This window comes from Phyllobates terribilis, unplaced genomic scaffold (genome assembly GCF_046119375.1).
Source record: "Phyllobates terribilis strain yellow unplaced genomic scaffold, ASM4611937v1 Scaffold_3__8_contigs__length_932513732, whole genome shotgun sequence".
Lineage (NCBI taxonomy): Eukaryota > Metazoa > Chordata > Amphibia > Anura > Dendrobatidae > Phyllobates > Phyllobates terribilis.
In genome coordinates this window covers 430,012,073-430,029,841 of record NW_027362763.1, presented here as the reverse complement: position 1 = coordinate 430,029,841, position 17,769 = coordinate 430,012,073, and positions in this window count along the sequence as shown.

Here is a 17,769-nt window from a genome sequence, read left to right as displayed (position 1 = left end):
GTGCCTCACTGCTGTCTTGGAGAAAACCTCTCTTAAGGTTGTGTAAAAGCGAGTTTTGATAAACCAGCATGTGTGGGTCCCATTTCAGGGAGGGAAGCATCTGGCAAAATGTACTCATGTAAAGTGGATATAACAGAGTGGTAACCTAGTAGTCAGCACTATTTCAAATCATAACTATACAAGGATCATGTTGCAGATAGTGCAGCAAGAAGGCGCTCATGTGTCGGGCTCTTCCATGCATTCCAAGCCCATGATGGGTTGGTGGCTGGATAACACTGATGCTTGTTTCCTCCATTCCCTCCCGCCAACCACGGACAACAGAAAGGGAATCATTATCCTTTTCATCTCCTGACAGTTGCTCGCCCATCACCTCTTCCTCCTAGTCCCCCTCCATTTGTTCCTCGGCTCCTTCACCTTCACTAACAGTTTGTCTGGTAACACGAGCCCCCCTCGATTGCTGTAAAATACCCTGCCTTGGCACCAGCCTGTGTGATGACAGTGTGGTACTTAGAGACATTGCTATCCCTTCCACATCCTCCTCTGCTTCCTCCTCTTCCTCTGGTACCACCACCTCCTCCCGCAGGCTATTCAAAGTCTGCTCCAGCATGTAGATAACCGGAATAGTGATGCTGATGATGGCATTGTCAGTGCTAACAATCTTAGTAGCCATTTAAAAACTCTGCAGAAGGGTGCAGAGATTCTAAATCTGTACCCACTTCACAAACGTGATATGCACCTCGTCTGTACTGTGTTGGCCAAGGCCATTTGACATTAGATACTGAATCAGGTCCCGTCGCTGCTACCACAGTCGCTGCAACATGTGCAGTGTGAAATTCCTCCATGTCGGCACATTGCATATCAACCGGTAAACTGGCATGGACAAAAACCTCTGTATCGATGCAAGTTGATGACTCACGGGGTGCGAACGGCAGAAATGAGCATACAGCGACCATGCTTTCTGCAGCAGCGCATCCAGGCTGGGATAGTGGCAGAGATATTACTGTACCACCTGGATGAGGAAGTGAGCTATGCAAGGAACATGTGTGAGTTTGCCCCGGCATAGGGCCGCTACCAGGTTTGCACCTTTATCTGTTATGATCTGCAACATGAACTAAGGAAAGATAGGGGAAAGCTGTCCCTACAGTAAGACTAAGCTGAATCCCTACGATGTAGCAGGCTGCCTGTTCCTAGCGAACAGACCCGCCTTAGTCCTCGGCTAGTCTGAACGAATACCTATAGCATTAAGGGAGGGGTACCTAAAATAACTAAGGACTGGGACAAAAATGGGATACCTTCTAAATAGAGAAGTTGCTGCAGAACACAAAAAGACAAACTGACAAAAGGTACTAGAGGTTCCTGTAGGACCAAGCAAACTGACAGAGAAAGGCACCGAAGCACCAGGCTAGAGAAACAGTCAAACACTGAAGTCCAGCACAGCCAGAAGGGCGGAGCTGGAATATAAAGGCAGATGGTCATGTGACCGCAAAACACAAGATGGAAAAAACAAACAGGAGGGTTCTAACAGTACCCCCTCTTTTATGAGGATCCTCCGGATCCTCCAGGCCCAGGCCTATCTGGAAACCTCTTGTGGAAAGCTTTAACAAGCCTAGGAGCAGAGACATCATCCGTCCTTACCAAGGAGTTGTCTTCGGGACCGAAACCCTTCCAGGAGACAAGATACTGTAATCTCCCTCTATGCCATCTAGAATTCAAGATACGAGAAATTTCATATTCGCCGTCTTCCACCACAGGAGGAACAATGACATTGGCGTCCCTATCAGATACATCAGCCTTTTTCAACAAGGAAACATGAAACACAGGATTAATCTTCCAGGAAGTAGGGACATCCAACCTAACAGCAGATGGGTTAACAACCTGAAGCACTTTAAATGGACCCACAAACTTAGGACCCAGTTTTTTAGAGGGAATCCTCAACCACAGGTTCTTCGAGGACAACCAAACCATGTCACCCACAGTAAACAAAACCTCCTTACGTTTCCTGTCAAAATACTTCTTGGACTTCTTGTTAGCCTCTTGAAGGTTGCAACGTACATTAGTCCAAACTCTCTCCAAATCACCGGAAAAATTCTCCTCCTCCGGCTCCGCCAACCCAAATTTGGAGAACGAACCAAAAGTCGGATGTCTCCCAGTACAACAAAAAAAAGGTGAACACCCAGCAGAGGAGGATGTATGATTGTTAAGAGCAAATTCTGCGAGAGGCAGAAACTCAGACCACACCTCTTAATTGTCCGCCACAAAGCAACGCAAAAACTGTTCAACATCCTGGTTCTTTCTTTCAGTCTATCCATTAGACTCAGGATGATAACCAGACGAAAATGACAAATGGACTCCCAACCTGTCACAAAAAGCACGCCAAAAGCGAGCCACAAACTGAGGTCCTCTATCAGAAACAATATCCGTGGGAACGCCATGGAGCTTGACAATCTCCTTAACAAATGCCCTAGCGAGTGTCTTGGTGCATGGCAACTTAATGAATGGAAACAAATGACACATCTTACTAAAACGGTCTACGACCACCCAGATGACAGTAAAACCCTCGGACACAGGAAGATCAGCAATAAAATCCATTGTGAGATGTGACCAAGGCGCACTAGGAACCTCCAGAGGGCAAAGCAACCCCGCAGCAGGAGTATGTGAAGCCTTTGACCTAGCACACACCATACACTGACGCACCCCCTTGATGACTTCCTTCTGCCATCCAGGCCACCAAAAACTGCGACTGATAAGTCTCTTAGTCTCCGAAATTCCTGGATGACCTGCCAACCAAGACTCATAACACTCCACAAACAAATCTCTCCTAAAGGCTCTAGGCACGAACAACCTCCCATGGGGAGTGCTAGATAGAGCATCATCTTGAGCTTTCAGAATCCCATTCTCCAAAACGGAGTCCAATGCCGCCACCACAACTCCTTTCTGTAAAATGATCTCCTCCTCCTCGGCACTGACTGTAGGAGAGAAGCTGCGAGATAAAGCATTGGCTTTAACATTCTTAGTACCAGGGATAGAGGTAACAGAAAAATGAAACCGAGAAAAAAAAAGTGCCCACCCAGCTTGACGGGCATTCAAGTGCTTGGCAGCATCCAGATAGATCAAATTCTTATGATCTGTGAAAACCTGAATAGGAAATCTAGCGCCTTCAAAAAAATGATGCCAATGTTCAAACGCGAGTTTAATAGCCAGCAACTCCTGATTTCCAACATCATAATTCAGCTCGGTTTCCGAATTTTTTTTTTTGAACAGAACACCCTTGTTCTCCTGAGACAAAACTGCTCCGACCCCCACCGATGAAGCATCGACCTCAACCAAAAAAGGCTTGGTCTCATCAGGCTGCATAAGGATAGGGGCAGAACTGAACCTCTCTTTGAGATACTCAAACGCTTCAATGGCCTCAGTAGTTCACTGGGCCGTATTTGCACCTTTCCTGGTGAGATCGAATAGAGGTTTAACAATTACAGAAAAATTCTTAATGAATTTCCTGTAATAATTGGCAAAACCCAAAAATCTCTGTATAGATTTCAAACCAATAGACCTAGGCCATTCCTTCACAGCCTGAACCTTCACAGGGTCCATCTCAAAGCCCTCGCTGGAGACAATGTAGCCCAAAAGGCTAATTTTCTGCACAGCGAACTCACATTTCTCCAACTTAGCAAAGAGTGAATTATCACTCAATAACTGCAAAACTTCACGTACACTCTGCCAATGGGACTCTAGATCTGGTGAGTAAATCAAAATGTCATCCAAATACACAACCACTTTCTTACCAATCAAAGGTCTCAGGATGTCATTAATAAGGTTCTGAAAAAATGCAGATGCATTGGTAAGACCAAAAGGCATCACCAGATTCTCAAAATGACCTACCGGAGTGTTAAAAGCAGTTTTCCATTCATCACCCTCCTTCACTCGTAACAAATTGTATGCCCCCAAGAGATCAATTTTAGAGAACCACTTGGCCCCCACTAACTGGTTAAACAAGTTAGGAATTAACGGCAATGGGTAGGAATTGCGTACGGTAAAATAATTAATTTCACGAAAATCCAGACATGGACGCAAACTCCCGTCCTTTGTTTTAACAAAGAAAATTCCAACTGCCACAGGCGACTTAGAAGGTCTAATGTGACTAGCAGCCAGGCTAGTCTGTATGTATTCCTCCAAGGCCTTTCTTTCAGGGATAGTCAGATTAAACAAGCGACTCTTGGGAAGAGTAGCTCCCGGAACAAACTCAATGGCGCAATCATAATCCCTATGAGGAGGTAAAACTTGCTACTACTCCTCCGAAAAAACCCTCCAAAAATCCTGAATAGGTACAGATAATTCCCCTTTTTCCACAGCCACATGCGACCATTACAACATTTATCATAGCACTTCGGACTCCAAGCTTTAAGCACATTAGTAGACCAGTCCAGTAAAGGATTGTGCAGTTTTAACCAAGGCAATCCCTGAACAATCGGAGAGGGTAAATTATCTAAAATAACCAAGTCCAAAATTTCTTGGTGAACTCCATTGATAGTGAGGGGAAATGCAGCAACCTTGTGAGTAATACATTTCAAGGGAGTGTTATCAATTGCAATCACAGAAATAGGTGATGACAAAGGTTTGGATTTCAATTTAAGGTTTTCCAAAAACCCTTATCAATCACATTAAGTGTTGAACCACAATCCACAAATACCTGAAATTCAATCAAATCTCCCTGCAAAGTAGTACTCCCAGAAAGAAATACTCCTGCAGAGCGTAAACAAGCTATACGGGCGTAACTGACCTTTTTTTATTCTTTACTTAAACGCCGCTCACAATACTTAATCAAATGTTCAGCTTTACCACAATAAAGACACAATCCCTCAGCGAACCTCCGGTCTCTTTCCTGAGAGTGGAGTGACATCGCCCCAACCTCCATCGGTTCTCCACCGTCTGAGCAGATTTTCTGGGAACTAGGAACTGACATTACAGGAGTCTTTACCTCATTCAGCCTGCACCTCAGCCTCCTGTCCACACGAACAGCTAATTGCATGGCATCCTGCAGAGTCTCAGGTGCAGGGAATGCAATTAGCAGATCCTTAACCCTTTCACTCAGACCAGCAAGAAATAAACATTTCAGTGCTGGATCATTCCATTTAACTTCTGAAGCCCATCTCCTGAAGTGTGTGCAATAATTTTCAACATCACCTGACCCCTGATTCAAGCACCTGAGTTCTGCTTCAGCAGATGAGATTCGATCAGGATCGTCATATAATAGCCCCATAGCAGAAAAAAAAATTTCCACAGACCTTAAACACGGATCATTAGGTTGGAGAGAAAAGGCCCACCCCTGTGGTTCATTGTGCAAAAGGGACATAATAAAACCAATGCGCTGTGATTCATTCCCAGAGGACCTTGGTCTCAAACGAAAATATAACAAACAAGCATTTTTAATGGAAAAAAAATCTTGCTGTTTACCATAAAAAACATCAGGCAGTCCTACCTTGGATTCGACAAAATGCGCTCCAGAACAGCTACTCATGTGTTGCTGAAGTTCCAGATTTTCACCTCCAGAGACAATCTCTGCAGGTGTTGAGCCAAATCCTGGACGGAAACCATACTGATCCCCGAATTTCTTTCCTTTTAGTTTTTTGGGCTGGACTTACTGTTATGATCTGCAACATGAACTAAGGAAAGAGAGGGGAAAGCTGTCCCTACAGTAAGACTAAGCTGAATCCCTACAATGTAGCGGGCTGCCTGTTCCTAGCGAACAGCCCGCCTTAGTCCTCGGCTAGTCTGAATGAAGACCTATAGCATTAAGGGAGGGGTCCCTAAAATAACTAAGGACTGGGACAAAAATGGGACACCTCTTAAACAGAGAAGTTGTTGCAGAACACAAAAAGACAACTGACAAAAGGTACTAGAGGTCCCAGAAGGACCAAGCGAACTGACAGAGAAAGGCACCGAAGCACCAGGCTAGAGAAACAGTCAAACACTGAAGTCCAGCACAGCCAGAAGGGCGGAGCTGAAATATAAAGGCAGATGGTCACGTGACCGCAAAACGCAAGATGGAAAAAACAAACAGGAGGGATCTAACATTATCGCCTGTTCGTCCTGTGCCCGCAACAAGGTTCCAAGACATCTTCCTGCCGGCCGTCTCCTGCCTCTTCCCATACCTGCTGCCCCGTGGCTACACATTGCTATAGAATTTATTATGGATCTCCCTGTTTCTGGCGGTTGTACGGTCATTTGGGTGGTCACTGACTGCTTTTCTAAAATGGCTCACTTTATCCCTCTTCCTGGTCTCCCGTTTGCATCTGTGCTGGCTAAGGACTTCATCCATAACATCTTTCGTCTCCACGGCCTACCCCTCCACATTGTGTCTGATCGAGGGGTCTAGTTCACTTTGCGCTTCTGGAGAGCTATGTGTAAGCTGCTGGATGTCACCCTGGATTTCTCCTCTGCTTATCATCCACAGTCCAATGGCCAAGTGGAGAGTATCAACCATATCCTTACCAGCTATCTCCGGCACTTTGTCAACGATCACCAAACCGATTGGGTGGAGCTCCTACCTTGGGCCGAGTTCTCCTACAACAACCATGAGAGCGAATCTTCTTGCAAGTCCCCGTTCTTTGTGGTCTACGGTCATCATCCCCGGATTCCGTTTCCCGTTTCCGCTTCTGTGGACAACCCGGCCGCGGAGTCTCTGGTCAGTGAATTTTCCACTATTTGGGAGGACACTAGATTCGCACTTCTTCAATCCTCCGAGCGGATGAAGAAGCATGCTGATAAGAGACGTCTGGATCCACCTCAATTCCGTCCGGGAGACAAGGTTTGGCTCTCCTCCAAACATGTTTGTCTCAAAATAGCCTCCTATAAGTTGGGCCCATGGTTCATCGGCCCATTTGAAGTCCTCAAGCAAATCAACCCAGTAGCCTACAAGTTAAAACTCCCAGCCACCTTACAGATTCCCAACTCCTTCCACGTATCTCTCCTCAAACAGTGCTTAATTATTTTTCCAACAATCCAGGTACCTCCCCAGCTCCGGTCTCCGCTGAGGACGTTTATGAGGTAGAGAACATTCTGGCCACCAAGAGGGTAAGAGGAAAGACCTTTTTTCGGGTGAATTGGAAGGAGTTTGGCCCAGAGGAGAGAACTTGGGAACCCAGGGAGAACATCCACACCCCGCTTCTCCTTAAAGAATCTCTTGCTGGCCTGAAAAAGAGGGGGCGTAAAGGGGGGGCTACTGTAGCATCGGCGTCTCTGACTCCTGCCCGGCAGAGACGCCGTCCCCCTTACCGCCGCGGTCCTGCTCCGGCGTCTTCTGGCCTCCCTGCAGCTGCTGCACGCAGCTTCCCTGGCCCTGTACTTAGGGCGCGCACTCCCACCCTCCTAAAGGGTCCACGCGCGCCGTCCTAAGAAGTCCCCGGCCAATGGCAGGAGGACTTCCCCTATAAAATGCACCTCCTCCAATATGGAGGTGCCCGAGCAAGGTTGTTGCTCTGTATGCTAAACTCTGCTTCAGCCCACAGGTCTCGCTGCCTGTCTGACTACCAGTCTAGTACGTCTGACTATCAGTCCAGTCTGCCAGCCTGATTACCAGTCCAGCCCGACTGTCTGCTTACAGCCCAGTCCGCTAGTCTGTCTATGGGCTTGGCCAGTCCGCTTATCCGGAGCTTCCACCTGCTACCTGTCTCTGCCTGCCAAGGACACTCTCCTGCCCGACGGTCTGCCTCCGGTCAAACCCGCCAGTCTGTCTATGGGCTAGGCTAGCCTGCCTACTTGGAGAACTTGCCTGTTACCTGGAGGCTCCTTCCTGCACCTGCCGTGCATACCTGACAGCCTACCTAGAGGCTCCCGCCAGTCACTTGCCGTGACTACCTGACAGCCTACCTAGAGGCTCCTGCCCATCACTTGCCATGACCACCTGACAGCCTACTTAGAGGCTCCTGCTGCACCTGCCGTGTATACCTGACAGCCTACCTAGAGGCTCCCGCCCGTCACTTGCCATGACCACCTGACAGCCTACCAAGAGGCTCCTGCCCGTCACTTGCCATGACCACCTGACAGCCTACCTAGAGGCTCCTGCCTGCACTTGCCGTGTATACCTGACAGCTTACCTAGAGGCTCCTGCCTGTCACTTGCCGTGACCACCAGACAGCCTACCTAGAGGCTCCTGCCTGCACCTGCCGTGTATACCTGACAGCCTACCTAGAGGCTCCTGCTAGTTTCCTGCTGTGTCTGCCTGCCCGTCTGCCCGGATCTCACGTCAGCCTGCCTGCCGTGCTCATCTGCTTTACCGGTCAGTCTCTGCCTTCTGACCCGTGGGAGTCACCTGCTCTCATACAAGTTCAGTCCCCAGAGTAGCACCTGGTCCCTCTGCTCGGTCCTTCCCTGGTCACGGAGTCGATTGAGCCGCCGTACGGCCTTGGTCGGTCCGAGTTGATACCTAGTTACGTCCCTCTGGTCCCTCCTTGCACCGCAGCACAGAGGTTCCACCACCCGGATCCGTAAGACTATGCACGGCCCCATAGTATAACGTTCATGTGCGAAAGCCCTATAAATGTAGATAGTACAATAATAATGTTTTCTTCCTAAATATCCATTTCAATAGGTACAAAATTGAAATGCTTGTCCTTATCAATAAAAAAAACTAACAAACAAAAAATAAGTATTTGAATTTACCGGTTCAATTCCTTGATATTATAGTAGGGCTGCAGCCAGGGGTCTTTCACAGATTTTACACTTAGTCCCTGGAGCTTTAGGTAACACCTTCTATAAAATGCTATTTATTATTCCCTTAATCCCCATGCACTTTTGCAAGCTCAGGGATGGATCTGAAGTAGACTTGCCATACCGGTCCAGTCTACTGTACCCCACACTTATTTTCTTTTAAATCAGCTTTCAGCTAAATTGTTTTACCATGTGCTTAGACTGTCACTTTAGAATACGGAAATTAAGTACTACAAGGAACTCATCTCCTGTGGAACAGGATTGCCTATAATAATGGAACAGAAAAGTGTGAATAGAAAAGCAATTGTTTTGCAATGTACTTGTAGAAAAAGCCATCTGGTCCCGGAGATGTGCAAGATTTCTTTTGTTTCTTGCTGTTAGTACGAGCCAGGGAATGGTTTTAAAAGGTATTTAAATCTATATCAAAAATCTTTTTCCAGAGTATGTTTGAAAAAATATAATTTGCTTCCCAAAGAAACATTTTACATATCAAGCCTTAATGATCAATATATTACTGTTTTGAAGTATGCACATTGTAAAACAATGGCTAAGTCCAATAGAAGTATGGGCAATTACTGCTTAAACAAAGCAATCTGACATCAGAATGACAGATTACATATTTATGTAAAAGTTGTATCATTCGGAAATAATTACAAGGTAAGAATATATTCATGCTGGGTTTGCATTTTTTACAGTCAATAGCTGACAGATGCAATTGTACAGCTACATTTGTCTTGTAAGACTATTTTGCTGGCTTATCCATCAAACACGGAGAACAAATCCAATGTTAATAGAGTTAAATCCAAATAGACTATTAAATTACATTCATTTTACACAGGTATGGATATCAGTAAGAGGAAATTTGGGGATTGACAGAGATGAATTTGGTGATCCCCTTAGATATTCAATCAACAAGTCTGCTTAAAATTAGAAAACATTTCCACTGGAAACCATCATGGAGTGGAGAAGTGGAGGAGGCCTACAAAATAGTTGGTGTCCCAGTTGATAGAGTGCTCAAAGAGTTCATACTATGAATTGTGGGAAAACTAATCTTACCTCAAATCTTGGCATCCAAATACAAATATATGTTACATCGCATGCATATATATTTGAGACCAAATGAACATGAAATAAATACATAAGGCTTATAGAGGTTGGCTACCTTTGGGAACATTTTTTCAGTTAAATGCATGTATTTTGGGCTAAAAAAAATATTTTTACAATTTGGTTTTGTTACAAATTTTGCATCACTTTACCTTTACAGGATCTTTGTTTCCCTGTGAATTCAATCTTAACGTAGTCTGTGGTTCAAATCAGCTGAGATGAGCTCAGAAAAAGACATATAGAGTTAGACTTTGCTGTTAGACTGTCAGAATACTCTCAGTGTCGAATTCTCAGCTAGAGAGGTTGACCACTTTCTCTTGGTGTGGCTTTCCTAACATTCACTTGTAAAGCGCCATGGAATGAATGGCGCTATAATAATAAATAATAATAATAATATTGACCATCACTTCTGTCCACTCAATGGCTGCTGGTGGAGGAGCCTGTGACCACACCAATCCATCAGCCTCCTCCAATTGTAAAGCACCTCACATATTAAAACTGCTATTTTATTGAAGGAGGCTAATGGTCTTATTTGGTCACATGCTCCTCCACCAGCAGCACGTTTTGGCCACACAGGCTGCATACAATAGCACAAACCAGATGTGTTCTGGTGCTTTTGTGTTGAGAAATAGCTCCTGGGACACTTTGGAGAAATGGTTGTACCACTGATTCGAGGACCAAATCAATGCAACCCAGAGCTGTTAGTGTACCTAGAATGAAGACTAGAGGGGTTCAGGTACCACACACTATACAACTCCATACTATAATCATAGGTATAGGATGGGTATATATTGTTCCTTCATGAAGTTCTCTTGTCCACGTGATCTCCAGACCAATCTCCAGCTATCATTGCATTCATGACAAAATGGGAACTAAAAAAGATAGGTCTGCATTCCAGCCTCCATTGTCATCTTGCTCAGCACTATGACTGTCTTTGAGAGAGGTGGCTTGTGGTCAATGAAACCCCTGGCTCATAGCCCAATGTCATGCAAGCAACTTCTGATCTTTTGTGTAGACACTTTTTGATGCTGTAGGCTTGGTATGTGACGTACAATTTCATTCTTGCATTACAGAGTGGATCAATCATTGAATCAGTGGTGCGTCTATTTATCCAAATTGTCCCAAAATAAGTTTTTCAGTGTGACAATGCCAGGCCACATGTAGTTCATGCTACTGTGAGCAGCATGCATGGCCTAAATGTGCTACCATTGTCTGCAGTGTATCCGGACTTGTCTTACATTAAGCACATCTGGGATGTCATTAGTCAATTGTAAAGGGAGCTGTCAGAAGAGTATATTGATGATTTTGCGTGCCCAAGTGCATTCTGTGTGGCAGAACATTCCTAATGCAATCATTAATAACATAGCTGATAACATGTCAAGACACGTACAGTACAGACCAAAAGTTTGGACACACCTTCTCATTTAAAGATTTTTCTGTATTTTCATAACTATGAAAATTGTACATTCACACTGAAGGCATCAAAACTATGAATTAACACACGTGGAATTATATACTTTACAAAAAAGTGTAAAACAAGTGAAAATATGTCTTATATTCTAGGTTCTTCAAAGTAGCCACATTTTGCTTTGATGACTGCTTTGCACACTCTTGGCATTCTCTTGATGAGCTTCAAGAGGTAGTCATCGGAAATGGTCTTCCAACAATCTTGAAGGAGTTCCCAGAGATGCTTAGCACTTGTTCGGCCTTTTGCCTTCACTCTGCGGTCCAGCTCACCCCAAACCATCTCGATTGGGTTCAGGTCTGGTGACTGTGGAGGCCAGGTCATCTGGCGTAGCACCCCATCACTCTCCCTCTTGGTCAAATAGCCCTTACACAGCCTGGAGGTGTGTTTGGGGTCATTGTCCTGTTGAAAAATAAATGATGGTCCAACTAAACGCAAAACGGATAGAATAACATGCCGTTGCAAGATGCTGTGGTAGCCATGCTGGTTCAGTATGCCTTCAATTTTGAATAAATCCCCAACAGTGTCACCAGCAAAGCAGCCCCACACCATCACACCTCCTTCTCCATGCTTCACGGTGGGAAACAGGCATGTAGAGTCCATCCGTTCACCTTTTCTGCGTCGCACAAAGACACGGTGGTTGGAACCAAAGATCTCAAATTTGGGCTCATCAGACCAAAGCACAGATTTCCACTGGTCTAATGTCCATTCCTTGTGTTCTTTAGCCCAAACAAGTCTCTTCTGCTTGTTGCCCGTCCTTAGCAGTGGATTTCTAGCAGCTATTTTACCATGAAGGCCTGCTGCACAAAGTCTCCTCCTAACTAGAGATGAGCGGTGTTTGAATCGAACTGTTCGCCAATCTCAAATTCGAGCTGTTTTGGGCGGTGTTCGAGCTGTTCGACGAACCCGAACGATTTGAAAAAAATCCGGCTGTTCGAGGTTATGTTCGATAACTGTTCGTGCACCAAAATCGTAACTGGATTTTTTCACAGTAATGCTGATAATCAATGTTAATACACAGTTTGAGTGTACAGCGGGGTGGGGGAGGGGCACGGGATGGATCTCTGCAGAAATAATGAAGATCTCCATTTTTTTTTCTCTTTCCCGCATTTACAGTGAGGAGGTGCAGTCTGTCAGCCTATCAGCAGCGCACACACGGAGCGAAGTGCTTTTTTCACACAAACAAGGGCATGTGTCATTGGCTGTGTATGTCACATGTCCTTGCCCTATAAGACCCAGCCATTTTCCCCGTCGCCACCATTTTCTCACTGCTGCAGCTGAGTGTTAGACGGCACCGCTGCTACTGTGTGCGCGCTATGCAGTATAACTGTGTGAATTGCAAGCGAATTTTATCTGAAATAGACAGATAGCTTGGGAGTAGGGACTAGTTCTAATTGCAGCCCTTTTGAGGGCTAGGTTACAGCATTTCCTATGACTTTTAGCAGGCAGGTGTGTGCTCTTAAATAGACAGATAGGTTGTGAGTAGTGACTAGTTGTAATTGCAGCCCTTTTGAGGGCTAGGTTACATCAGTTCCTATCACCTTTTTCCAGGCAGGTCTGTTTTAGTGCTGTGCTAGTGTTTTTCACAGCATTTGGCTAAATCTAGCTAAGCAAATCCTTTTGGGACTCTTGCAGTGTGTGTTAGTCAGTGGAGTAGCGTATCTGTGATGCAAGCTACACCACCTGTGTATGTTATACAAATTTTTTACTGCACCTAGCCAAGTAAAACCTTTTGGGCATATTAGCAGTGTGTGTTAGTCAGTGGAGTAGCATATATGTGTTGCAAGCTACACCACCTGTGTATGTAATACTAATTTTTTACTGCACCTAGCCAAGTAAAACTTTTTTTGGGCATATTAGCAGTGTGTGGTACTCATTCTATTAGGCCATCAATACTAAGCTCCACCAGCTTTCAAATTACTAATAATTTTTAGCTGCATCTTAAATGTAAAATAATTTTGGGCATATTAGCAGTGTGTGGTACTCATTCTATTAGGCCATCTATACTAAGCTCCACCAGCTGTCAAATTACTAATAATTTTTAGCTGCATCTTGCCTGTAAAATAATTTTGGGCATATTAGCAGTGTGTGGTACTCATTCTATTAGGCCGTCTATACTAAGCTCCACCAGCTCTCAAATTACTAATAATTTTTAGCTGCATCTTGCCTGTAAAATAATTTTGGGCATATTAGCAGTGTGTGGTACTCATTCTATTAGGCCATCTATACTTAGCTCCACCAGCTTTCAAATTACTGATCATTTTTAGCTGCATTTGCCTGTAAAATAATTTTGGGCATATTAGCAGTGTGTGGTACTCATTCTATTAGGCCATCTATACTAAGCTCCATCAGCTTTCAAATTACTAATAATTTTTAGCTGCATCTTGCCTGTAAAATAATTTTGGGCATAGTAGCAGTGTGTGGTACTTATTGTATAAGGCCATCTATACCAAGCTCCACCAGCTTTGAAATTAATAATAATTTTTATCTGCATCTTGCCTGGAAAATAATTTTCGGCATAGTAGCAGTGTGTGGTACACATTCTATTAGGCCATCTATACTAAGCTCCACCAGCTTTCAAATTACTAATAATTTTTAGCTGCATTTTGCCTGTAAAATAATTTTTGGCATAGTAGCAGTGTGTGGTACTTATTCTATTAGGCCATCTATACTAAGCTCCACCAGCTTTCAAATTACTAATAATTTTTAGCTGCATCTTGCCTGTAAAATAATTTTGGGCATATTAGCAGTGTGTGGTACTCATTCTATTAGGCCATCTGTACTAAGCTCCACTAGCTTTCAAATTACTAATAATTTTTAGCTGCATCTTGCCTGTAAAATAATTTTGAGCATATTAGCAGTGTGTGTTACTCATTCTATTAGGCCATCTATACTAAGCTCCACCAGCTTTCAAATTACTAATAATTTTTAGCTGCATCTTGCCTGTAAAATAATTTTGGGCATATTAGCAGTGTGTGGTACTCATTCTATTAGGCCATCTATACTAAGCTCCACCAGCTTTCAAATTACTAATAATTTTTAGCTGGATCTTGCCTGTAAAATAATTTTGGGCATATTAGCAGTGTTTGGTTCTCATTCTATTAGGCCATCTATACTAAGCTCCACCAGCTTTCAAGTGACTAATAATTTTTAGCAGCATCTTGCCTGTAAAACAATTTTGCGCATAGTAGCAGTGCGTTGTACTCATTCTATTAGGCCATCTATACTAAGCTCCACCAGAATTAAAATTACTAATAATTTTTAGCTGCATCTTGCCTGTAAAATAATTTTGGGCCTGTAGCAGTGTGTGGTACTCATTCTATTAGGCCATCTATACTAAGCTCCACCAGCTTTCAAATTACTAATAATTTTTAGCTGCATCTTGCCTGTAAATTAATTTTGGGCATATTAACAGTGTATGGTACTCATTCTATTAGGCCATATATACTAAGCTCCAACAGGTTTCAAATTACTAATAATTTTAGCTGCATCTTGACTGTAAAATAATTTTTGGGCATATTAGCAGTGTGTGGTACTCATTCTATTAGGCCATCTATACTAAGCTCCACAAGCTTTCAAATTACTAATAATTTTTAGCTGCATCTTGCCTGTAAAATAATTTTGGGCATAACAACAGTGTGTGGTACTCATTCTATTAGGCCATCTATACTAAGCTCCATCAGCTTTCAAATTACTAATAATTTTTAGCTGCATCTTGCCTGTAAAATAATTTTGGGCATAGTAGCAGTGTGTGGTACTTATTGTATAAGGCCATCTATACCAAGCTCCACCAGCTTTGAAATTAATAATAATTCTTAGCTGCATCCAGCCTGGAAAATAATTTTGGGCATAGTAGCAGTGTGTGGTACTCATTGTATTAGGCCATCTATTCCAAGCTCCACCAGCTTTGAAATTAATAATAATTTTTATCTGCATCTTGCCTGGAAAATAATTTTGGGCATAGTAGCAGTGTGTGGTACTCATTCTATTAGGCCATCTATACTAAGCTCCACCAGCTTTCAAATTACTAATAATTTTTAGCTGCATTTTGCCTGTAAAATAATTTTGGGCATAGTAGCAGTGTGTGGTACTCATTCTATTAGGCCATCTATACTAAGCTCCACCAACTTTCAAATTACTACTAATTTTTAGCTGCATCATGCCTGGAAAATAATTTTGGGACTGTAACAGTGTGTGGTACTCATTCTATTAGGCCATCTATACTAAGCTCCACCAGCTTTCAAATTACTAATAATTTTTAGCTGCATCTTGCCTGTAAAATAATTTTGGGCATATTAGCAGTGTGTGGTACTCATTCTATTAGGCCATCTGTACTAAGCTCCACCAGCTTTCAAATTACTAATAATTTTTAGCTGCATCTTGCCTGTAAAATAATTTTGAGCATATTAACAGTGTGTGTTACTCATTCTATTAGACCATCTATACTAAGCTCCACCAGCTTTCAAATTACTAATAATTTTTAGCTGCATCTTGCCTGTAAAATAATTTTGGGCATATTAGCAGTGTGTGGTACTCATTCTATTAGGCCATCTATACTAAGCTCCACCAGCTTTCAAATTACTAATAATTTTTAGCTGGATCTTGCCTGTAAAATAATTTTGGTCATATTAGCAGTGTTAGGTTCTCATTCTATTAGGCCATCTATACTAAGCTCCACCAGCTTTCAAGTGACTAATAATTTTTAGCAGCATCTTGCCTGTAAAACAATTTTGCGCATAGTAGCAGTGCGTTGTACTCATTCTATTAGGCCATCTATACTAAGCTCCACCAGCTTTAAAATTACTAATAATTTTTAGCTGCATCTTGCCTGTAAAATAATTTTGGGCCTGTAGCAGTGTGTGGTACTCATTCTATTAGGCCATCTATACTAAGCTCCACCAGCTTTCAAATTACTAATAATTTTTAGCTGCATCTTGCCTGTAAATTAATTTTGGGCATATTAACAGTGTATGGTACTCATTCTATTAGGCCATATATACTAAGCTAAACCAGGTTTCAAATTACTAATAATTTTAGCTGCATCTTGACTGTAAAATAATTTTGGGCATATTAGCAGTGTGTGGTACTCATTCTATTAGGCCATCTATACTAAGCTCCACGAGCTTTCAAATTACTAATAATTTTTAGCTGCATCTTGCCTGTAAAATAATTTTGGGCATAATAGCAGTGTGTGGTACTCATTCTATTAGGCCATCTATAGTAAGCTCCACCAGATTTCAAATTACTAATAATTTTTAGCTGCATCTTGCCTGTAAAATAATTTTGGGCATAGTAGCAGTGTGTGGTACTTATTGTATAAGGCAATCTATAACAAGCTCCACCTGCTTTGAAATTAATAATAATTCTTAGCTGCATCTAGCCCGGAAAATAATTTTGGGCATAGTAGCAATGTGTGGTACTCATTCTATTAGGCCATCTATACCAAGCTCCACCAGCTTTGAAATTAATAATAATTTTTAGCTGCATCTTGCCTGTAAAATAATTTTGGACATAGTAGCAGTGTGTAGTACTCATTCTATAAGGCCATCTATACTAAGCTCCACCAGCTTTCAAATTACTAATAATTTTTAGCTGCATTTTGCCTGTAAAATAATTTTGGGCATAGTAGCAGTGTGTGGTACTCATTCTATTAGGCCATCTATACTAAGCTCCACCAGCTTTCAAATTACTAATAATTTTTAGCTGCATCATGCCTGGAAAATAATTTTGGGCCTGTAGCAGTGTGTGGTAATCATTCTATTAGGCCATCTATACTAAGCTCCACCAGCTTTCAAATTACTAATAATTTTTAGCTGCATCTTGCCTGTAAAATAATTTTGGGCATATTAGCAGTGTGTGGTACTCATTCTATTAGGCCATCTATACTAAGCTCCACCAGCTTTCAAATTACTAATAATTTTTAGCTGCATCTTGCCTGTAAAATAATTTTGAGCATATTAGCAGTGTGTGTTACTCATTCTATTAGGCCATCTATACTAAGCTCCACCAGCTTTCAAATTACTAATAATTTTTAGCTGCATCTTACCTGTAAAATAATTTTGGGCATAGTAGCAGGGTGTGGTACTCATTCTATTAGGCCATCTATACTAAGCTTCACCAGCTTTCTAATTACTAATAATTTTTAGCTGCATCTTGCCTGTAAAATAATTTTGGGCATATTAGCAGTGTGTGGTACTCATTCTATTAGGCAATCTATACTAAGCTCCACCAGCTTTCAAATTACTAATAATTTTTAGCTGGATCTTGCCTGTAAAATAATTTTGGGCATATTAGCAGTGTTTGGTACTCATTCTATTAGGCCATCTATACTAAGCTCCACCAGCTTTCAAGTGACTAACAATTTTTAGCTGCATCTTGCCTGTAAAACAATTTTGCGCATAGTAGCAGTGCGTTGTACTCATTCTATTAGGCCATCTATACTAAGCTCCACAAGCTTTAAAATTACTAATAATTTTTAGCTGCATCTTGCCTGT